Here is a 26016-nt window from a genome sequence, read left to right as displayed (position 1 = left end):
CCTTTGTCAACGGTTCCTTTTGAAGTTAATTAAGCCCAGCGTTGCATTTTACTACCTTGCAAACTAATTTAAGTAACTGTTTAGCTTTTAGAGATAGTTTTTACTTTTGCAATAATCAAAGGACCTTGCCTAGTGAATCTATACCAGTTTATGGGTCCCCATTATATTCTCCTCCTGTTAAAAAAAGAAATGAACTATTACCGTTACTAAGGAAAATTGATATATGCAGTGAAGCTTAAAAAGTGTATTTAATGTATTATTTATCTTTATATGTGTTATTCATGTCAGTCATGATAGAAGCCTCTCATGTCCAAAATTAGTTCTGCACTTCATGCAGTGATGTTTCAGTATTTTGATAAAATAATACTATTGATTGTGGCCGTCATCAGTATGATCTCGGTGCAGTTTTGCTCCCATAATTTATTTGTGTGTGTGTTTATTATTAATAACTGCTGCTGCACACAGTAGAGAGTGCACTGTGGCACTTTGTATCCTGTTTACTATTCAAAGGGCAATCTCAACAAAAGTTAGTTCAATAACAAATATCAAATTTTCTCAAATATGTATTTTAAAATTAATATGCCTAAGTAGGCTGACGAGCTTTCATTTTCTTTCTTTCACTTATAATTTTACCACTTCTGTTAATTCCGAGGTTTAAGGCTCGATGGCTTTACTTTTAACTTCACAAATTATGAAATTATAGTCCGATACCCCTTTCCATTAGACACACACATGGTCAAACTCTGAAATACTCTCAGACGGTAACATTTGCGCGTTCCACGGCACGTTAGTGTTATACATCTCAATAAGATGCTGTTACTTCAGAGCAGGATCCTTTGCACCGTATGCGGCTCTGACCGGTACACGCCAAAGGCACACACACACACACACACACACACACACACACATACATACATTAGGGATCTCCTAGTCGAGCCATCCATGTTTACCTGCTCTATGAGGAAGCATTCATTTCGACCCATCAACTCATTCATCATGCAGTCTTCACAGTACCCTGACACTTCAGATAAAATAGCCATCTCCAAACTCAACCTACAATGTAGGCAATAACTGACTACAGACCATACTCATACATACAAATAAACATTCAGATCTCTGATAACTACTACCTTCCATCAACATTCAAGCCAAGCTAGAAATCTGACGCTCAATGCGTTGTGTTGCTTGTATGAATATAAGTCAAGTTGAGGCGTTAGTAGCAGAGCACTTAGAAACGAATTTACAGCACACACACTAACACGGGAACTGTACTTGAGTTAGGTGTTTGCTTACATCTGGTGCGGAATGGTAGACGTTAGACGGACATCGTCAACTGAAGGCGGAACTGTCGATTGGGCCGCAATTATCTTGTTACTGTTTGACAAATTTAAGCTTCTTTTCAGAACAAAATAAGTATATATGTGCATTAAGCGAAAAACGAAGTTAGTATATCATTTTGGCTCCTATAAATGTTAAAAATTACGTGCGGACGTTAGAAAATTCGCCACACTGGCTGCTATATCTTAACGAAAACAACAACAGGACTGAATAGATTTTGCATGGACTGTCTTACTCATGCCGGAGGTTCGAGTCCTCCCTGGGGCATGGGTCTGTGTGTTGTTCTTTGCATAAGTTAGTTTAAGTAGTGTATAAGTCTAGGGACCGATGACCTAAGCATTTTTTCGGAATTCACACAGATTTGAACATTTGACTGCCTTAACTTCATCCTCTATATCCTGTAAATTCATTTCAATTTGTAACATTTAAATCTGACGACATCGTCGTATTATAACAAACCTAATACACTCATTCCCAGTACTAATACGAGTAACGCCAAATTTACTCTTTTCCATGAGGTAAAATAACTGTACTCTTTACAGAATTTCGTATTTCGTATTAGCATTTGCCAACATGAATGAATTTTATGACAAAAATTAGGAACGGAATCTCATGACTGTCACCTCGTCTCACTAACTTGATTTTCCAATTGTATTATTTGCACAAATATTTCTAGACAACACCACAATCGTTCTTATGAATAGATCATGAACTACATATACCTAATTCTACTTTTAATTTGATGTTAAGAAAAATACTGAGTTTGTACAGCTTAGGTTTTCATGGGGACTTTCTTGCGTAAATGCTTCGCGGAGTTCTTACAGCTTCATATCTGTATTCAGTTTCTAAATTCATTTCCATTTGTAACATTTAAATCTGACGACATCGTCGTATTATAACAAACCTAATACACTCATTCCCAGTACTAATACGAGTAACGCCAAATTTAGACTTTTCCATGAGGTAAAATAACTGTACTCTTTACAGAATTTCGTATTTCATATTAGCATTTGCCAACATGAATGAATTTTATGACGTTAATTAGGAACGGAATCTCATGACTATCACCTAGTCTCACTAACTTGATTTTGCAATTGTATTATTTGCACAAATATTTCTAGACAACACCACAATCGTTCTTATAAATATATCATGAACTGCATGTACCAAATTCTACTTTTAATTTGATTTTCAGATAAATACTGAGTTTGTACAGCTTAGTTTGTCATCGCGACTTTCTTGTGTAAATGCTTCGCGGAGTTCGTGCAACTTCATATCTGTATTGAGCCTCAGTCGACAGTTTCATCAGCCATCCTCGGCACGAAATTTCAGTAGGTAGCTTGGTACCTAATTTAGTCGGTCGATGTATATAGTGGCCACATCATGAAGCCATGGAAATTCCATTTGGTGTCGGAGATAGTATCGCTGTCTGTAACTGAATAACAGTAGTAGCGATCCAGTCTTTCATTGGGCGCAGAATTTCTTTAAGTTCTTCTGTGGTTGGACAGTTCACCGAATACCACGTCTCCCCGGGATTTACTGATCTAAGTGTCAGCGCACAGAGCTTCCACCATCTAGACTAAAATAAAACAACTTTAAACATGGTGATATACAAGAGAACTAAAACTGTTTGTAAAATTGAACACCTCGATTCCTAGATCAGCTATCTAGGAAAAATATTTCAGAAGAACGGCTGCAGCCAAAGCGACACTATGCCAGCAGATTCCAAGAAACAAAATCACAGATACACTAAGTCATCAGAAGGTGATCAGTCTATATTTCTACTGAAATTGAACAAATAAAGGGAGCAGCGTCTTGGGCAGACACGGTATTCAATTAATTTTCCAACCTACCAAGAAAATTAGAGAGATGGTGTCCCCAATAACAGACAGCCTAGGTGTCGGTGTTTCTGGAATTTATGGGAAACCTTATGAATGTGATGGCAGTTACGACGGTAGGTCAACACGAAAGCTTTCAGAACAATGCCAGAGCATCGAATAAGGCATTAAATATGACGATTTCGACAAATCAGCTGTCGCTGAACACAGCCTCAGACACAAACAGACGATGTTTGAGGTAACGTAAATATCATCTCATGTATCTGTCTACTGGAACACCGTAATCAAAAAGTTGTTTAGATCAGGATGTGTAATAATGGTTGTAGCTGGGAAAGGGCCTTACCGTTAGTAGTGCATAGAAAAGGGCGCTCGACGCTGAAGGCAGGAAAGAAACAGGCTGTGTCATCCACCATCTAATAAAATCTGCTTGTTTAGCAATGCTCTTGAGTCATCAACATAATCCGTGGTAGCATATGGAAGTTTCGCGATTTCGTAATGTCTCCATGACATAACTTGAGCAACTAAATAACGGGTCACTGAAATCTCCCGATGATGTCGGAGAAGGGAGTCCTTGAAAGGTGACTACCAGAAGGTAATTTTCACCTATTCACAAATCACTCTGAAGCTCTGTTGGCGTGTTTAAGAACAAAATAGGAAGTATAAAAGTTGCTGGTGATATAAATGTAGATATTCTTGGAAACTCTTCCAGTAAGAACATATTGGAGCCAGTATCAGTGTTATTCAACTGAACTCATACTGTTAACTTGCCATATGGGGTAACTAAGGACCCAAAGACAGCCACTGAAAACCTCTTAACCGAATGCTGGTGATATAAATGTAGATTTTCTTGGAAACTCTTCCAGTAAGAACTTATTGGAGCCAGTATCAGTGTTATTCAACTGAACTCATACTGTTAACTTGCCATATGGGCTAACTATGGACCCAAAGACAGCCACTGAAAACCTCTTAATCGAAAAGTCTAATGAACAAAATTATAACTCTAATAACAAGTAGTGGCTAATATCACGACATGCAGCTACTTTTGCAAAGTGTTAATACTGATCAGGACACAAAATCTACTAAATCTGAGTTCAAAAGGATAGTCAGTAAGCCAAAAATTGATTATTTTACTAAAACTTCTGAAAGACACGAATTAGAGTGGCGTGTAGAATGTTCATAGCGCGAATTAAAAATACAACAGTTTTTTTAATATGGCCGTAGTTTATTTGAAAACTATTTTCCCCTAGAACTAACACAGATTAGACCTAAGCCTATAAAAAGCCTTGAACTAATCAACAAAGAAAGGTCTTCAGTAAGACAAATAGGAAAGTGTGTCTACCTGTCAGAAACAGCTCTGATGTAAATGCTCTACATCATTAAAAACATAGTGTGAATTACTGAAGATAGTCATACGGACATCAAAGCAAATATGTTTTCATAAAAGGATAATCACACCAGCTAACAAAATGAAGACAATATGTTGTACAGTAAAGGAAGAAACTGTTAGAAGAGATGAAGAGGAACACAAAGCATTAAGAGTAAACGTTGCGCAGGTAACAGATGTGTGCAATGTTGCTGAACTATTCATTAAGCAGTTCGTAACTGTTACTGTAAAGATGGTGTTGTCAGGTTCAGTAAATGCTGCCGTGGAACACCTTAAAACAGCTATTACAAATTACTGCAGTAATACGAGTATGACACTCACAACACCAGTAGAAGCGATGTCCAGATTTAAATCAAAATAATCTTAGAGGCTGTGATCGATTATCAACATAGTTAACTAAGCAGTGTGCTTCTGTGTTCAGTGACATTTTAAGTTACTTGTGTAGCCAGTAATTTACCTGCGGAACATTTCCTGAATGTTTGAAATATGCTGAAATTTATCCTGTGTGTAATAAAGGGATTGAGAAATTCTATCAAACTTTCGACCAATTCACGTCTACCCACATTCTAAAATATTTTGGCAAGGATAGTACACAGTCGTCTTCTTAGCCATATGACCACAAATAAAATATTATCCAAGTTACAGTTCATATTTCTAAAGGGTTCCACTATTTAGAAGGATACCTACACATACAGTGAGAACATGCTTAATTTTTTGACAGTAAATTACTGGTTACTGGTACATTTTGTGATGCGTCAAACATATTTAACTGTGTAAGTTACAGTACCCTTGTAAGTGAGTTGGGATATGAAAGTAGCAAAATGGTTCAAATCCTCTATCTCCTCCTCTGACAGAAAACGAAGGGAACCAGTAGGAAAGAAACGTGTATTAAGCCATCAGGCATCATCCAACTGGGAACCAATAACATGGAGTGTCACTCCAAGATTCCATCTTAGCACGCTTACATTTTCCTGTTTATACCAATGACTTTTCATCAGTAACATTACCTGATACCAATTTTGTTTTGTTTGCAGATGATACAGTGTTTGCAGTAAATAGTGAATTAAGTGTAGTCTTAGAAGGATTGGCTAATGAAATTTTCATGGACATCAATAAATGGTTCCTAGCCAATTCTTTGCCACTAAACCTTGAAACAACTTGTAAATGGTTTAGTGCCATCATATGCCTAAAATATGACAACAAGCAGATATAAGAAATTGACATTGTTAAATCCTTGAGATTACAGCTTGACAATCAAGTGAGCTGGGAGGAACACACCACATAACTGCAGAAACTCGTAAACAAATCTCTGTTGGTAATGCGAATGTTGTCAGATGCAGTTGATATAAATATTAAAAAGCTGGCGCTTGTGCTTCACTTCATTTCATGGTGTAATACGGGTTTACTTTATGGAGTACCTCACAAATCCAAGCTAAGGTTTTCTGAGCCCAAGAACGTGCAATACTAACTATTGGTGATGTGAACTCCAGAACATCCTGCAGGGGTCTGTTTAAGGAACTGGCGATACCAAGTGCTGCTTCCTACCATATTTGTTCCTTAATATAATTTGTCATTAAAATATATATCTTTTTTGAAACCAACTGCTCAGTTCATGGATTCAATACTATAAATTGGAATAACTTGGACAAATATTTACAGTCAGTTACTTTGGTGCAGGAAGGTGTCCACCATTCAGAAATATACATTTTCAGTAGCATTTCAACAGTCATAAAAAGTTTAACTAATCATAAAATTCAGTTTGAGAAGAGTCTAAAGGTTTTATTGATGGCCAACTTCTCCTATTCTATGGAAGAACTACTTAGCAGGAATGGGTGATGTACGTGTGTTACTAACAATATGTCATAATGTGATTATTTTGTACAGCCTGAATTCTGTACATATATTGTGCAGTAATGCGATCATTGTAAACAAGTGCTGTAAAAGGTTAATATATTTATATTTAAATGCTTATTCGATTATGAATAGCTACATTAACCTAATAATTATCGCATGCATCTAAGTGAACTGAACATTTAACATTTGTTGACAAGTTTGTGTCCTTTAAATATAAACATGGTTAAGATGTTGTATTTTTGTACAATTCCACGTCCACTACAGCAATTTCATTTGGGATCTGTGGAAGGTACATTACACAACCGTTATTATTTTGTAAATATTTACTATGTATTCTTGTAATCTGACATGTTCCTCATCTCTGTTGATTTCCGCACTAATGATCAACTGGAACAGAAAGTACCATACATCTAATCTTGTCTGTAGACTCAAAAGAAATGTGATGGCGCAAGAACTCAGTGTAATATTCGTTAAAATGCGATCCGTTATTACCTTATTCCATTAAATTTGCTATCCATATAGATTACAGTATAAAACTGGTTTAGGTCATGCATAACAATCCACAGACTGGTTGTAAAGTTAGAACATTTGTCGGAAGAGTATGATCCTGAGTGAAATTAAACTGTCGTATGTTCATCCATGTGCAAATGTTTTATTTCGTCGAACTGTTCCTGAAAGTGTGAGTCCAGGTTGCAGGAGAACATCTGTCAGATCCATAGGTGTGAAGAATTTACCGAGTGTGATACTTTGGCAACTATCAAGTAGTCTGCTGCGAAATGAGTGGCAACAGTGAAACAAACATTTTTGCACTTTTTGTCCCCTTTTTTTCGGGATACGGCATCTCTTCACTGAACTGATGTTTTTAAAGACACATATCCAAATTTTTATTCCGTATCTACGAAATTTTCAACTCATATACAACCTAAATGCATACCATCCACAGAATGGAACTAACTGTTTATCGGTAGACAGGTTTTTGTTTGGTGGCTAATATTTCCCAAGATTGTGAATTATGGCTTCCTAAATGGCTCTGAATGCAGTAAAATTTAGTTTTCTCTTGAAATGTCTAACTGTGCGTTGTGGTTGTAAATACTGGTTATCCGCACTTCTTTCTCCACAGTACTCGTACATTCGACAGATTGCTTTTTAGATAACCAGCTGTTACCAAAACACCAAACAGAGTTCTTATCTCTACACTTTCTCAAATTATTCTCAAAATTCTTTTCCTTATACACCATTTCATCGTCGTTGATAGCAACTATTGAATTTTCTCTGTAACATCTGAAGAAATGTGTAGGTACCTGTCGGTGCTACAGTGATTTTAAAAGGGGTTAGTTTGATTGTATCAACTTTAAATTTTATTATGTTATGGTTCCTTAAATTTATTTCCTCACATGGAATTTTAATCAATACAAACCCATTTTTCCCAAGAACTACTCATTCAGATCTATCAGTATTATTCTTTCATCCTCTAGACTCAAAGGTTATATTAAGCACATCAATGCTAACACTTACATGATTTCCTCCATCAATCTTTTCTTAGACACATTGCGTGACTACACACTAATATGTTTTATATCTACCAGGTATCATTCAAGAACTACTCATTCAGATCTTTCATTATCATTGTTCATCCTCTAGATTCAAAAGTTATATTAGGTGCATCAATGCCAACACTTACATGATTGTATTTCCTATCTTTATCTGCATAATTGGCCATGGCTTCTGAATCTCCATCACGGAAATCGCAGAGGTCATCAGATTCTCCCAGTATATGAGTTATTTCTTCCTCCATCAATCTTTTCTTAGGCACGTTGCTTGACTACAGACTAATATGTTTTATAACTACCAGGTATCATTCAACAATTAGACATTTACATTGCAAAAATGTACAGTCAACTATAATTAAAAAAAAGAAATAAAAAAAGTATGAATTTAGTCTGAGAGTCTCAGCTCATATATTAAAACAGCATTTTTTTAAAAAATACGTGCAGGACTTGAGGGAAAGAATATAAAATCTTAGCGCTTATCATGTATAGGAGGAAAACATGTTACTAGAAAAATAGCTAAAATATGATACTGCAGGAAAAATATTAACAGCTAGTAAAAATTAAAGTGTATCGTAATGAGTCCCGAAGACGGGTTAACACACATGCTGACGAACTGCAGACATCAAGAGGGCTGAGTGCAGCTGAAAGAAGCTAAAAGTAGTCACCATTCAGACGGGAGATAAATCTATTGTAAAGATTAGTTTCATATATCATATGCACTGTTGTCTATTTCAATGTGTTTAACTATTGTACTTAATAATTACTCAATGATAGTGGTTTCTGTCGATGAAGATATTTCTCGCAGAAAGAGGAGTAAATATTAATAAACATCGAACATGGACCCTTCGCCTGGGTAATAGAATTGAAAGAGGCCATGTTACGACTTTTGCATCGACTAGTAATGGAAGCATTGATAGTGATTACGATTTATGTAATGGAAATGTTCACTTTTTATTGATGGGAAACCACAGATCTGTAAAGCTGTAGTAGGCATTTTCCAGAAACAGTGTATGGTTCTACAATGCGTCGCTTGCCCATTACCATAGTGTTTTTGGACTGCATTCTGGTGTGCTGTGAACATGACTAAACAGCCTATAAGGTGGCCGCAGCAGCCCGTTTCCTGTGCAGAGGAGTCTGAATCTTCTCACAGAAGTTTACACGTTATGTTGAATGTTGTGTACTCTTATCACAGTGTTGTTCGAAACTTTTATGGGATTTACCAAGTCGTCTTCTCTTTCTCCTACTTTTTTGCCGGTTTTCGCAACCGGAGACTACTCGTAAAGAACGGGGCCATTCCCAAACGTCGTTTCGGCTATCTCCCCGGCTGAAGCCTCCGGGGGCACATCGGACTTCGCCGGTCCCCTTTTACTACGGTGTTACCGCCGCGACGCCGGAAGGCCGCACATACGCTGTTTACACAGCACAGTGTCGGCAGCCGTAAATTATAGTGATGCAGAAACCATTGCGGGGCCGGGGGCGAGGTCGGCGCCGGCGCCATCAATCAGCGCGGCGGCAGGTCGGCCGGTGATGGGCGGCGTTTGTTGCGGGCCGCGCGGCCATCTTCAATCTCGCCGGATGGGCCGTTAACTGTAGTCCCCCTTGTTGGTTCATCAGGCGGCGGTCTCGAGGGCGCACTTCGTCAGACGGGGCTGGCCACTCGTAAAACGCGGACAGTCCATCAGGACGGCGCCAGACGCGACTTACGACCCTTTAGGGTGCCTCCCCCCTACCATCCCCAACCCCTCCGCTGCACCTGTCGTGCAGTTAGCACGCTCCCTGCTTATCAGTATTGGAGACTGATGTTTAACTCTCCTGGAGGTGAAAATAGAGCGACTTAGACAGGTGCGCAGTTTGTAATCGACAGTCTGTAAAGAGGGCACTTCCACAGGGATCTGTTCTGGGTCCGTTGCTTTTCATGATGTACACGACAGCAAGGTGAAACTATCTCAATCTGGAACAGATATCGATGGATGACAGCGTAACACTCCTACGTCACTTTAATTAGAAACAGTCCTGGTTGCAAAATATATTTTTATTAACAACACGTTTCGACTTCGTGGGTTATCATCAGACCAAAATGTATTCGTTTTATATGTTTTTAGGATTAGTGATAATTCACATTCAGAATCGTCCTTTAGCATCTGCCCCAAATATTGCATATTTTGTTATCCCTGAATATAATCTGAAGGAGCCCCACGAGGGTGGAACATGTTTTGTTATGAAAAGAGTAAATTGACACCTCGACTTTTTACCGTTCAAGTATTCTACATACGGTTGTTGTATCAGATGGCCTAATGGAGTGGATGATATTTTACGTTCCTACGTTTTTGTACCTACATACGTATTGTGCTAATCATAATGAAATTCGTGCCGGTTATATCCTTACTAGGTTTCTTCCTTTTGTATTCACAGACAACCTTAGATGATCGAATGAGGACATACGTCTGTGCAAGATCTGACATTATCTGCATCATTTATATGTCATACATAAGGAGAGGTCTGAAGAGTGCTAGCAGTATCTCCTGTAAAATACGATACTTGAAGTTATCTAAGTTGGTTGTCGCGAAATATATACTACTACTTTTTTGGAATGTCTACTAATTCGAACAATTGAACACGTCTTTTGCACCCTTCTCGACATTCGAAAGTATCTTTGACCATTTTCATCGACGTTCCTTCTAATAGTTCCATATTCTGTGTTAGTCTTACATAACATGGATCTCATACACTGAGTAGCGTCTAAGAATCTATTGTACAAGAATTCAGCACAGAAGCTGATTTGTGGACAAGTTGCATCTTCCTAGTACCGTATCAACGAAGCGCAGCCCGCCATTTTTTTTTTTTTTTCAACCAGCGGAATTGTATGGTATTTCCAGTTCGTACCTTCACAAATTTTAGTCTCAGGTATTGGTATAAGAGAGCTGACTCTCGACGAGAATCATTAATCTAGTGTTCGAACAACAAGGTTTCAAGATTGTTGAAATTCACGATCATGCATTTTATATATTAAGACCCGATTTCAAGTATTCAGATCACGCTTGTATTTGTAGGACAATAGCTCGAAATTGCCGCAAACGTTATCGGATATAATTATCTCATAGATAACTACATCTCCTGTGAAAGGCTTAAGATTACAACCAATATTATTCTCTGAGACTTGGACGTACAACATATAGACGGACAGGGACAGGAACAACAAATTATGATAGCTGTCGCAGAGCACTGCATCTCCAAAGGACGTAGCTAGAATTATGACGGCAGTAAGTTGTTCAAACAGACCAAAACGTTCTATGCTGAGATTTTTTAAAGGAGAAATCAAATGGTTGAAATGGCTCTGAGCACTATGGGACTTAACTTCTAATGTCATCATTCCCCTAGCACTTAGAACTACTTAAACCTAACGAATCTAAAGACATTACACACATCCATGCCCGAGGCAGGATTCGAACCTGCGACCGTAGTGGTTGCGCGGTTCCAGACAGCAGCGCCTAGAACCGCTCGGCCACTCCGGTCGGCTTTTAAAGGACAGATCTGGCTACACGATGAGCTCATGAATGGAGACCTACGATTCCAGGTAAATAACCTAGGGATCTAGTCTCGATGGGCTCAGACCACAACTGAGGGTCTGTGGATCGATTGACGCCATTCTTACTGAAGAACTGAGATCACAACAAGAAGAGAAGCCTCCTCCACGTCACCAGCGTCCCGAGTCCCGCAGTGGTGGCACAAAGAGTTAGGGCCGCATTTTGTGTCACCGAAAGGCATTTCTCTCTCCACCTTGCCAGCGTAAATGTACCTAGATACCAGGGGTACGGGATCGGTAGTATGAGAGAGGAGCTATGTTACACGATATCCACCAGTCATCAGGAGCGTCTGAGAATGGCAACAGTCATCTTGCATAACCTGGATGACACCACCTGACTCATTTCTCCTGAATTCACACAGCGGGTAAATCTAACAACAAATGCAAGAATCGTGAATACACCACAACAGAAAAAAGTGTCGTGTGGTCTCCTTTTCTAGATACTGATGGCCATTTAGAAATAAATAAGATACGAAACAGATCCCACATGTCACACTAAACAGGTCATGGCACTGTAGCAGAAGCGACAAAAAGGGAGGTCACATTTAAAAGCATCCAAAGCCTCCAACATTGATGACACTCTACGAAGCCTCTAAATTAGAATGTTCTTCAACGAGAGCTGCTTTTAGTAGTTACCACAACCAAACTCCGTCTCGAAATCATGCAAAGATACAAAGAAGTTCAGGTTGTATGTAAAGTACTTCAGCAAGAAGACCCAATTACTACCTTCATTGAGAAATAGCATGGTAATGTGCCACAAAACGGCCTTGCGGCAGTGGTAACACCCGTTCCCGTCAGATCACTGAAGATAAGCGCCGTCTGGCTGGGGTAGCACTTGGTTGGGTGACCATCCGGTCTGCGAGCGCTGTTGTCAAGCGGGATGCACTCAGCCCTTGTGTGGCAAACTGAGGAGCTACTTGATTGAGAAGTAGCGGCTCCGATCTCGTAAACTGACATACGGCCGAGAGACCGGTGTGCTGACCACATGCCCCTCCATATCCACATCCAGTGATGCCGGTGGGCTGAGGATGACACGGCGGCCGGTCGGTTCCGTTAGGCCTCCATGTCTGTTTAGTTTAGTTTTAATGTGCCACTAAAGTGAAGTTACTAAACATTCCTTCACTAAAGAAGACGAAGTAAATATTGCAGAATTCGAAGAAAGAACAGGTAACAACAGGAGTAACTTAAAAATAGGTATTCCTCGATGTAACGAAGCAACTTAAGTCACTTAATAAAGGCAATTCTTCCTGAGAAGACTGTATATCAATTGAATATCTGTCCGAGTAAGCTGATGTAAGAGTAAATTATTTAGCATTTTGAAACATGTACCTCTAATATGCTTGGAAACAATGAATTATCTCGAAAAAAAAAAAAAATCATCTACTCACACATAGTCAGCACGCATTCTGAAAATAACGTTCTTGTGGAACACTACTAGTTCTTTATTGACAGTAAGTAATGAGTGCTAACGACAGCGGTTCTCAGACTAATTCTGTATTTTCAAAAGGCTTTCAACAGTGTTCCTCACAAGTGGCTTCTAATCAAATTGCATGCCAATGGAATATCGTCGCTGTTGTTCCTGTCAGCAACGTCACAGTTTGCTTTAAATGACAGAAGTTCCCCAAAGAAATGTTAATGATGCTCTGCTTTTTCTTATCTGCCTTAACAATTTAGGAGACAACCCGAGCTACCCTCTTACGTTGTTTGCTAGGGACACTATCGCTTACTCTATACGGAACTAGGGAGACAGTGAAAACCAAATACAAAATGATTTAGACAAGATATATGTAGAGTGAAAAAAGTAGCAATTAACTCTGTGGTTGTTGTTGTTGTGGTCTTCAGTCCTGAGGCTGGTTTGATGCAGCTCTCCATGCTACCCTATACTGTGCAAGCTTGTTCATCTCCCAGTACTTACTGCAACCTACATCCTTCTGAATCTGCTTAGTGTATTCATCGCTTTGTCTCCCTCTACGATTTTTCCCTCCACGCTGCCATCCAATGTTAAATTTGTGATCCATTGATGCCTCAGAACGAGTCCTACCAACCGGTCCCTTCTTCTTGTCAAGTTGTGCCACAGACTCCTCTAAAAAAATGGCTCTGAGCACTATGGGACTCAACTGCTGAGGTCATTAGTCCCCTAGAACTGAGAACTAGTTAAACCTAACTAACCTAAGGACATCACAAACATCCATGCCCGAGGCAGGATTCGAACAGACTCCTCTTCTCCCCAATTCTATTCAATACCTCCTCATTAGTTATGTGATCTCCCCATCTAATCTTCAGCATTCTTCTGTAGCACCACATTTCGGAAGCTTCTATTCTCTTCTTGTCCAAACAATTTATCGTCCATGTTTCACTTACATACATGGCTACACTCCATACAAATACTTTCAGAAACGACTTACTGACACTTAAATCTACACTCTATGTTAACAAATTTCTCTTCTTCAGAAACGCTTTTCTTGCATTGCCAGTCTACATTTTATATCCTCTCAACTTCGACCAGCATCAGTAATTTTGTTCCTCAACTAGTAAAACTCCTTTACTACTTTAAGAGACTCATTTCCTAATCTAATTCCCACAGCATCATCTGATTTAATTCGACAACATTCCATTATCCTCGTTTTGCTTTTGTTGATGTTCATCTTATATCCTCCTTTCAAGACGCTGTCCATTCCGTTCAACTGCTCTTCCAAGCCCTTTGCTGTCTCTAACAGAATTACAATGTCATCGGCGAACCTCAAAGTTTTTATTTCTTCTCCATCGAGTTTAATACCGACTCCGAATTTTTAATTTGTTTCTTTTACTGCCTGCTCAATATACAGATTGAATAAAATCGGGGAGAGGCTACAACCCTGTCTCAATCCCTTCCCAACCACGTATTTTACCCCTGCCACCTTCAAAATTTGAAAGAGGGTATTCCAGTCAACATTCTCAAAAGCTTTCTCTAAGTCTACAAATGCTAGAAACGTAGGTTTGCCTTTCCTTAATCTTTCTTCTACGATATGTCGTAAGGTTAGTAATGCTTCACGTGTTCCAATATTTCTACGTAATCCAAACTGATCCTCCCCGAGGTCGGCTTCTACAAGATTTTCCATTCGTCTGTAAAGAATTCGTGTTAGTACTTCGCAGCTGTGACTTATTAAACTGATAGTTCGGTAATTTTCACACCTGTCAACACCTGCTTTCTTCGGTATTGGAATTTTTATATTCTTGTTGAAGTCTGAGGGTATTTCGCCTGTCTCATACATCTTGCTCACCAGATGGTAGAGTATTGTCAGGACTGTCTCTCCCAAGGTCGTCAGTAGTTCTAATGGAATGTTGTCTACTCCCAGGGCCTTGTTTCGACTCAGGTCTTTCAGTGCTCTGTCTAGCTCTTCACGTGGAATCGTATCTCCCATTTCATCTTCATCTACATTCTCTTCCATTTCCATAATATTGTCCTCAAGTACATCGCCCTTGTATAGACTGTAAAAAAGAAAATGTCTGAAGTTCTCCACATGAGCACTGAAATGAATCCATTATATTTTGGTTACACGATAAAAATCACAGATTTAAAACGCAGCAGTTGTGCTAAGTACTTAGGGATTACACTCACGAACTACATAAACTGGAAATATTTCTTAGAACATGCTGCGGAGAAGGCCAACGAAATACCGCGTTCTTTTGGCAGCGAACGTAGGGGACGCAACAAAGCGCTACAGAAACTACCTGCACTACACTTATTCCGCTCCTGGAATGTTGCTGCGCAGTATGGAGTCAACGAAGAGCAGCTCGTTTAGTATTATTACCAGAAAAAGGACGAGAGTGTCACGGATATAATGAGCTAGATGGGGTGGCAAACATTAAAACGAAACCGTTTCTCCGAATGTGAAGAAGAAACGGTTTCCGCCCACTTAGATCGGGAAAAATCATATTCGTACTAAAACAAGGGAAATCAGAGTTCGAACGAAAAAATTTACGGTATTTGTTAGTCCCATGTGCTATTCGAGACTGGAGCAGTGGAGAAATAAGAGGGTTGGAACTTAAATAGTGACAACTATTTTTTCACAACCGAGACAAAAGAGTTACACGTTTTCACCTGTTACTGTTTTTGAAATTAGACACTAGCGTTGTGTAGAACCCATTGCCAGCGATGTGGAAGGCGTAGTATCGCAGTAGCAGAGCCTGTTCTGTTGATGGTGCGAATGGCGCGGTCTACTGCCTGTCGAATATACGGAACAGTTCTGAAGCAAATGGCACGAAGCCAAAACTGAAACGCCAATCCAAAGAATGGCGTCGTTATGGGTCACCGCGAAAGCTGAAAGTGCGGCAGAGCTCCCGTGTTGTGAAAGTTATAGTGATTTTCATGCACGATTGTGTTGGTGCTATCCTAACGCATTACGTTCCTGCATGGCAGACCGTCAATGCGAAGACCGTCAATGCAAAGACCGTCAACGCAAAGTATTAGAGTTCGTTTTTTGGAGCATCACTTGGGACCAGCTTTGCGAAAGAAGCGGCGACACTTTCTGCGGAACCCACCCATCATTTGGTACGACGATGCACGGGCGCATTCAGCGCAAGTTGTGGCTGCTCTGCTCGATCGATGGGACTGGGAAGTACTGTACGATCTACCATACTCCCCGGACTTAATTCCTTGTGACTTTGATTTGATTCCGAAGATGAAGGCACCAGTTCGTGGAAATCGCTTCAGAACTGTTACAGAGATTCGACAGGCAGGACACCACCCCATTCGCACCATCAACAGAATAGGCTCTGCTAACGGTATCTACGCCTTCCACATCGCTGGCAACGGGTTCTACACTACGCTGGTGACTACCGTGAAGGACAGTAACAGGTGCCAACATGTAAGTTTTTTGTTTAGGGTGTGAATAAATATTTGCCAGTATTTAAGTTCCAACGCTCGTAGTCTGTGAGTCTATGAACATTCTACCAAGCACTTAAGTGTGAAATGCTGAGTAGTCATGTAGATGTGCATTTCCCGCTGAGATGGTAAGAGAACGGACTCACATCGTTTCTTGCAAAGTACGTCCATCACATTACATCATAAGTCGTCAAACGGATCACTAGACGAGCTAGACTAGCCCTGCTGAGTGAAAGCATTCTGTACAAACAAGGAGACCGCGATAGGACTCTTCGTGGTTCACCTACAGACTGCGTCAACACACTTCCCTCAGTCGTGTGAGTGGACATCCGCAGTCTGCCGGTCCTATGTCAACAACGCACAGCAGTCGGTAACATGACAGACAAGGCGCTGAGTACTAGAGAACGTTTTCTAATAAAATTGTTTATGGTTGTTTAACTGCTATGGGAATTCGAGCAAAACTTCACAAAAAATTGCTTCTCAATCTTCAGTAGTTACGAAGAGGGTGGCTAACCCTAGCAACCCGTACATGTCACTACCACAAGGTGGTTGTAATTAAAGTGCTGTTACTCATGGAAATCCATCGTGGGCTGTAATAATCATTTGGTAGGGAAAGAAACAATAGTTCAGATTTTGGCCACCAGCCAAAGCCATAACGTAAGTGAACAGTATGGGTGTCACGAAAAGAGAAGTGAAGCTGGTTTAGTGAACGGCACCATTTACAGTGCTGTATTATCACCGAATGAAAGGTCTGAGGAGAGACCTGATGTCATTAAATGGTTTAAAGACTATGATAAGAAAATTCAAAAACACGGGGAGCCTGTTGTGGCATATGGAAGAGGAATTCATCCTATCCCAGTGGAAGTCAGTGATGAGGTTATTGTTGCTGTAACTGACCATGCAGCACTTGCCCCTGGTAGTGGCAGTGTTCGTGCAGTGTCACGAGAATTGTCCACCCCATTGACAACAGTACGGAAAACTAATCGGTCTACTTTACACTAGTACCCGTACAAGATTTAGACGGTGCATCAACTGAAACCTCATGATCCGCACCAAGGTTCTGAATTTGCTCTTGGTTTCCTTGCACGGATCAGATTTGATGACATGTGGCAGGGTAATGTGTTGTGGAGTGACGGAGCACATGTCCCATTACAGGACACAGTGACTACGCAGAACTGTCGAATTTGGGGTAGTGTCAAACCAAGTGTTGTGCAAGAAGAGACACTGCACTCGCCATACGCGACTGTAGGGTATAGATTCACGTGCACCTTTATTCTCTGTCCGTTCTTTGAAGAGAATACACCTAGAGGGCCTGTCAAGTGTACCGTGGCGTTATTGGGACCTCCTTGTACAGCATGTGATTCCTGATCTGGAGATTTGGAAATTTGTGGAAAGTGTCTGTGGGACCAAACTGCTGAGGTTATCGGTCCCTAGGCTTACACACTACTGAATCTAATTTAACTTACGCTAAGGACAACACACACACCCATGCCCGAGGGAGGACTCGAACCTCCCACGTGGCGGAGTCGTCGAACCGTGGCAAGGCGCCCTAGACAGCGCGACTATCCCCGCACGGCAGCTTTGAAAGAACACAACTGTGTAGATACCACCGTTTTCACACAGGATGGGGCAACGCCTCATGTCCCTCGCCCAGTGAAAGACCTGCTTAATGCAGCCTTCCATCAACGTGTTATCTCCAGAGGTTTTCCCAGATGTATGACCTGCAAGATCACCTGATCTGAAATCATGTGACTTTTTGTCTCTAGGGATATCCAAAAGACTTCGTTTACCAGGGACAAGTTTGGTGTCTACGTGATCTGAAGGCAATATACAGGAACACTTTGCTGAGATACCACCGGAACTGTTGCAAGCAACTCTTGATCACCTCGTTTCCAAGATGCAGCATCTCGTCGACGTCTTCTGTGCTCATATTGAATACATTGTGTAAACAACGGTTAATAATAAAATCGATACTACGTCTTCTGACCTTTTCTGCCCATGTCCCGTTCCTGACCAATTATATGTGGAAAGATTTATGTAGGCGTTTCTTGCATCAACAGGTCCAGATTTGCACCAGTCTAAATCGGTTCCGCATTAACGCATTAGAATGTCTACCACGTTTCGCTGCCATACAATACCTACATCCAATACTGGACCTCAGCGAGTAGCTAAACATTAATTGTAGCTATGATCTCGATGGAAGACGTCCAAAATCTCTGTTACTGGTCAGAACCAAAATGTGTGATTAGCTATTTTATTTGTATGAAATAACTGCTGCTTTCGGCATATCAGAAGAGAGACAACAAAACTGAATTGTTGAGGCTCTCGCCTGCCGGCCGGAGTGGCCGAGCGGTTCAAGGCGCTTCAGTCCGGAACCGCGCGACCACTACGGTCACAGGTTGGATTCCTGTCTTGGGCATGGATGTGTGTGATGTCCTTAGGTTAGTTAGGTTTAAGTAGTTCAAAGTTCTAGGGGACTGATGACCTCAGCTGTTATGGCCCATAGTGCTCAGAGCCATTTGAACCATTTTGAGGCTCTCGCCTGACGTATTAGTTGTTCCCTTTCGTCGTCAGAAGATCCGGAGGCTACAGCCAGCAGGTAGTATGTCAGAGAGCTCATTTTACACGAGGATATGAATACAGTTTTTTAAAGGACATCGTATTCGCCGTTGATTGTAGAAACTACTTCTATGAAAATTGCAGTTTTGGCGTTTGGGCCATTATCAAATTGTACTGCAAGAGATTTTGTTTCAGTACATGTCAGACTTCAAAACCCTCCGGCATGAAAACATGTTATTGTCATTTTCGCTCCAGCGGTCTCAATCTACATGTAAACAGTATGTTAGAACATTGATTAAGAGCGATTTATGTGAAGGACATTAACACTAGTAGTATATCATGTAATTTACATTATTTTACGACGTACGGAGATTAGTGTTCGATTGATGTTACTGTATTTCTATAATGAAAAATCTGGGTTTTGACGGAGACATGTATTCACGTGGAAGGATTTTCTAGTTTGACATGTTCTGAAGCAAACTTTTTTGCGATAGCATTTGGTAATGGCCCAAAGGCCGAAATTCTGATTGTGAAAAAATTAGTTTCTACAGGTAACGGCAAATACGACGTCCTTTAAAAAATTCTCCACGACTGCGAAATCCGACCATGAGAAGGTAACCAAATGAATGTAAATTTGTACGTGAAAGCCAGCATATTTGTTGTGTTCTAGCCGGCCGTTGTGGACGAGCGGTTCTAGGTGCTTCAGTCGGGAACCGCGCTGCTGCGACGGTCGCAGGTTCGATTCCTTCCTCGGGCGTGGATGTGTCCGATGTCCTTAGGTTAGTTGGGTTTAAGTAGTTCTAAGCTTAGGAGACTGACGACCTTAGATGTTAAGTCCCATAGTGCTTAGAGCTATTTGAACCATTTCGTTATGTTCTGCACAACGACATATGCAAAAACATATCTGTCTGGTATATCTGGACAGAATTAAAGAACCCAACAGATTTCATATTACCACTGACTACAGTTGATGATATGTACGTTCACTGCTACACAACCGAAAAGAAACGCTACTTTGAATCAAAGTTGGAAACCGGTGATTCGCACTTCAGAATTTACGATTCGTAAGGATTCCACAATAATGAAACAACATCAGTTTTGAACTAAGACTTCGTCGACGCAAATGGATGAAAATACCGTTTAAAATGTATACTATGAGAACGGAAAAAATTGTGTTTGATCGGGGAAAAACGCGTTCCCACAAAGCAGCATTGGAAAAATCAGTGATTAGAGATAAGAATTTTCGGATCCTTCACCACATTCAACTCACTTCTCATCGTAAAACTTCCATCTTGTGGAATGAAATCGTGCAGTATAAAGGTTATGTAGATTTACGACAGTTGAAACTTTAATTGTGGCAACTATTTATTTACAGCTCGTACAAAATAGATACGTATTTCAAAGTTTTACTGACCTTCAGGGTAGTCACCAGCATTGTGTATAACCCGTTGCCAGGGATGTGGAAGTCGTAGGATACTCTTAGCTGTGCCAGTTGTGTTGACCGTTCGAGCGGCGCGGGCTATTTCCCGACGAATTTGTAGCAGTTCTGAAAATAATGCCCTGAAGTGTTTCCTTCAGTTTAAAAATCAACTTAAGCTCAAGTGGGTTTAAATCAGGGGAGTGCAGTACATGACATAGCACTTAGCATCCCCGTCAGTCAAACAAATCAGTAACAGCTTGCACTGGACGTCCTTGACCATTGTCCTGCAGAATGATGGTGAGGTCCTGCAGAAAGTGTCAGAACTTCTGTCACTACGCTGTTCATTTTTGGAACAGAACCTACAACCAGCTTAGAGACAGATGTGATGACATTTTCTGCTGGACCTGACCATCATTTTGCAGGACAATGTTCAAGCACGTACAGTGAAAACTGTTACTGATTTGTTTGACTGATGAGGCTGTTATGCGCTATACCACATTCTGCAGTCCTCTGACTTAAGCCCTCGTGATTTAACTTGATATCTAAACTGAAGGGAACACTTCGCGGCATTCGCTTCAGAGCTTCTACAAATTCGTCGGGCAATAGACCGCACCGCTCGAACTATCAACACAACTGGCACTGCTAAGAGTGTGCTATAACTTCCACATCGCTGACAACGGGCTGTACACAATGCTGGTGATTACATTGAAGGTCAGTAAAACTTTGAAAGACGTATCTATTTTATACGAGCTGTAATTAAATAGTTGCCACTATAAAAGTTCCAACCCACGTATATAACTGTTTTGCAGACCTTCAGATTTGCCAATGAGAGACGAATCAGCTGAAATAGCGTAGGCTACAATGCTTGGTCCAAGTCTTCAGGAAGTATGAAGGTAACAGTTACTAAATAACTGATACAACAAATAATAAAGAACTGAAATATTCATTGTCTTAAACAGAAACATGGGTGAAGAAATAGTCGCTCTAATAAAACGATCACTAACGAACTCCTTAAAAATCAGTTTACTTTAAGTATGAGTGTAAACCATAACAAGTAATGTAAATGTACAGAGATTTGTTTAGAATGTGAGTAGTCCAGTTCTTTACCGTAAACCAGCCACTGTCAGTACAACCTGCAAATTATATCGAAGAGTGAATAAAACACATATCACTCTGGATATAACAGCGTTTTCCCTTAATAAAATGTTTGCTATTTCACAACGTGACTCATATTCAGCATTACACACACACACTTGCTGTGGTAAATCTAATCTCTATTCAGAATGCAGTTACTTACAGCAGTCTCTTATTACTAGTTTTATGTGTTAGCATTACGCTCATATTCACATTATGCCAAGTTATTTAACGTACTGAGAGATGTAGAGTCAGTCCTCATCTACCGGAAGTCCGGCGAGCCAATCAGTGGGGCATCCATCAACGTCAATCACATCATGAGAGAGCCGTCACAGCCCGCTTGCTCAAATATTTCCCAACCATTGAAGAGAACTTTAATCGAAGCCGATTTTACTTTAACGAATTTCCATCAAATAACCGTGTGTAATAAAAAACGTTGGAACCTTTAGGAAGTTATTTTCCACACTAATGAATATTCCACAGCTCTTATTGCCGTTCCCCCTAAGACACTTTCTTGTCATCGTGATCGCCAAAAACCCCAACAAAGTGACAATTATATAAGAAATTGTTAATATGAAATCTTCGCGTTCGTCAGCTGTAAAACACCTAGGTGGTCGATGACACGGCGTAATAGAAATTATTGAACTTTGTTTTCAGATCTGCCTAAGGCGGCACTTCAAGTAATTCGCGGGAGAGGTTTCGAACAATTCTGAAACTGAAAAATTACTATTTGTGTTTGAGAATAGAATTTGCTGCTTTCAAGGCTTCTGTCGCTAGAGGTGTTCGTTAAACAAATCTTGTAACAAACGACTGTAACACATTATACTAAAGCGCTGCAGATTTCTACTCTTTTTGTCGTTCCTTCTTAAATAAACGCTTTACGATATATAATAATGCCTTTTCTGTCAGTAGCTATGACGATAATTGAAACTATAAATGGTATTTTTCTCTTTTTACAAGTGAAATGTCTGGCCAATTAATTACTAACGTAGGCTTAAAAACAAACAAAAAAGAGGCACATACGAGAGTTTCTTTGCTGTCCCATCTCGTCAAGACTGGTCAGTCCAGTCCAGCTATCAAAGTAAGAAACTTCAAACCGAAAGCGGTTAAATAATAAAAAGTAAAAGAAACGACAATTCTACTCCATCTGTTGGTGTCTTAAGACGTGTTACATTTACGCAACACGTTTCCCCAATCTTACTTCCCATTCTGAAGCAAGATCAATAAACTATACGGACATATTATTTTCACCTCTGAAGCTCAGAGCATCAAAAGACTTCTAACCTTTAGTATTGTTCGTTAAGTGGGTGTTTGCGAAGCTTGCTCTGTGAGATTCATGGCTCCCAGAACGTTTTGGCACCATTTCCTGTAACGTTTGTGGAAGCTCACACTTCGGCGTGCGATACTAGATATCTACAGAAGGAGATTTGATGGAGATCACTTAGTGAATATGTCACCGGGAGCCAAATGTAACTGTTGTATTCTGCTTCTGGATGCAGCTGATGGTCAAGATGGGTGACATGTGTTATATCTATCGTTGGTTCGGCTCTCCTGTTTCGAATTGGTTTCTACAGATGAATCCGCGTCCAAATGCATCTACCAAGTGATAATGCATCCAATATGAAGTGGGTCTTAATTTCACTGTATGTAGATTATCTCCCATGGAAATCGTTTCGTTCACAATTTCGTACCATAATGCGCTTATTGTGGCTCGTAGCTTCAGACTGTGGATTTTTTTCCCAGATTTTTATCCATTTATAGCGCTAGTATATATTATGTATGCGTTCCATTCGTGAGCCGTAATGAACGGTCTATAAAGTTTGATGTTACTGAAGAAGCGTTGGTTCATTTAATTTTCTTGACTGTTGTTCAGTTCTAAGCAGTCGTATTAGTATCTATCTGTACTAAGTTCATCGTCACATCTTATCCTGGTCGCGATAAACACTGAAACAACGGTTTAGATATAGTATTTTTCACTGTCGGATAGTATTCTTTACTAACTTCCGATCAACATTGTAGTTCATTGTGATTGTACTTCCTTAAGACATAATCTCCTTTGGCGATGTAATAATTATATGTTTCGAAGGGTACTTTCAAATGTTCCCCCTCCAAATGTACCAGCTCACTCAAGCTGAAAGACGTTTGGCAGTGACATTAGGTATCGGCACACATACACACGTATTATTATTATTATGTGCGATTGGACCCATACGGATCACGCAAAGCTTTTCCGATTCAATTTTTTAATTCTCCAAACTTCTCTCATTCTTTCCCCAAGAATTCTCTTTCTTTCCTCTGTCCATTTTGTCCCCTGTCTCTTGCAAACTTCATTCTCGGGTTGTACTTTCCAACTATTGATTTTTTACCTGTATACATTTCTGTTTATAACTTCTGACGAATTTATTTGTGCATTTGCTAGATCTGTTTTGGTTTCTTGTATCCAGGGTATGGTTTTCAATTTTTCAATGTATATTAAAATTTTGCGGGAGAGTCTGGGTGTTGGGAGTCTGTGGATATGACCGTAAAATTTTAGTCTTCTTTCCCTGATGTCTGCGGCGAGGTTAGATAATTTTTCTGTAGTTTTCCGAGACTGTAACCTGTATCCATCTTCCGTTCTTTTTGGGCCAAGAATCTTTCTGATGATGTTGCGTTCCTCTTTCAGGATGCCTTCCAGATCGCCTTTTCTATGGAGTGTGAGTGTTTCGCTGGCATATAGTGCTTCGGGCTTGATTACTGTATTGTAGTATCGTATTTTTGAGTGAATGGAGAGACACTTTTTATTGTAGATGTTGTGGGTTTTCCAGTATGCTCTTTTCAGTTTTTGCAGTCGAACTTTTTGTGCAGTTTTCTCTCCCCCTGTGGGTTCTAGGACCTCGCCTAAGTATTTAAAGAATGGAACTCTCTCAATTTGTCCATATTTTGTAGTCAGTTTTTGAGTTTCAAATTTTGAGCAGATGAATTTGGTTTTTTGGAAAGAAATTTGTAGCCCAACTTTTTTGGCGCATTCTTTGAGAATGTCTATTTGTTTAATTGCTGTGGTCTCGTTTTCTGCAAATGCCAAGCATGAAATTTTAATACCTTCTTTAGATCTTCCTAGTTGTATAGGCTTCCAGTAATTTTGATTCTTCAGTTCTTTTTCCCATTCTTGGATGACTTTGTCTAAGACGAGGTTGAAGAGGAGAGGAGACAAGCCGTCACCCCGTCTGACGCCGGTTTGATCAGGAAGGGCTCTGATATTTCACCCAGGAATTTTATCTTAGAAGTTGTGTTTGTGAGCGTTTCTTTGATAAGGTTTAGGGTTTTCGGATCGAGTCCTAGCTCCTCAAGGATAATAAAGAGAGATTGCCTATCGATTGAATCATAAGCTTTTGCGAAATCAACAAAGGAACAAATCATCGGACTGTTTCTGACTGCTTTGTATTTTAGTGTTGTCTTCAAATTGAAAATTTGTTCTGGACAGGATCGGTGAGGGCGAAAGCCAGCTTGGTATTCACCAATACTGTGTTCGAGTTGTTCTTGTGTTCGTTAAAGAAGACAAGCTGAGAGGATTTTATAAGTGACTTGGAGAAGGGAGATTCCTTGACAGTTGTTTATATCTGCCATGTCTCCCTTTTTATGCAGTTGATGAATTAGGGCGCATTTCCAATCTTCTGGTAGTTTTTCTGTCTGCAAAATGTCTGTGATGATTTGAGTGAGTTCTTTGAGGGAATTTGGTCCAAGATTTTTAAGTAGTTCTGCAGTGATATTATCTTCTCCGGATGCCTTGTTGTTTTTCAATCTATGAATATGTCTTTGGATCTCCTCTAGTGTAGGTGGTGGGGATTCTGGATTTGTGTAGATAGCAGTTTCTTGAGGGAATCTTGAAGAAGGTTCAGGGCAATTGAGGAGTCCGGAAAAGTATCTTGCCAGCTCCTCACAATTTTCCCGATTTGGAGCGCTAGTTTTCCATCTGGTTTTCTGAAACATAGATTTCGTGAGCCGTATCCATTGATTCTCCCAGCAAAGGTCTTATAGAAGTCTCGTACATTATAGTTACGGAAATTTTCTTCAATAGACTCACACTGTTCCTTGAGGTACTTCCTCTTGACTTGTCTGATTGTTTTTGCCACTTGTCTTCTGGTGTTGTGGAAGTGATCTAGATTTTCTGGGGATTTTTTACTGTTATACTTCAGAAAGGCTTTCTTTCTTTCTTCCAGCGCTTTTTCACATCCAGAGTCCCACCAGGGGTGTTTTGTGTTCTTTTTCAATGGGATCAGTTCTTTTGCTTTCTTTGTAATTTTTGTTCGAAATTTTTCCCAAGAGTCAGCTGGTTCCTTTTCCCACTCCTCCTTCAGATTGGTTTCTTTGATTGTTCGTGTGCCAATTTTCATTATGTGTGTTTTCTTCGGATAGAATTTTTTGGGGTGAATTTCACTTTAATGCGTGTTAAGTAGTGGTCTGAGTCAATGTTCGCCCCTCTGCGGACTTGGACATCATGGATCTCTCTCTGTGC

This window comes from Schistocerca americana, chromosome 1 (assembly GCF_021461395.2).
Source record: "Schistocerca americana isolate TAMUIC-IGC-003095 chromosome 1, iqSchAmer2.1, whole genome shotgun sequence".
In the NCBI taxonomy this organism is placed as follows: domain Eukaryota; kingdom Metazoa; phylum Arthropoda; class Insecta; order Orthoptera; family Acrididae; genus Schistocerca; species Schistocerca americana.
Note: the sequence above shows the minus strand (reverse complement) of the source record.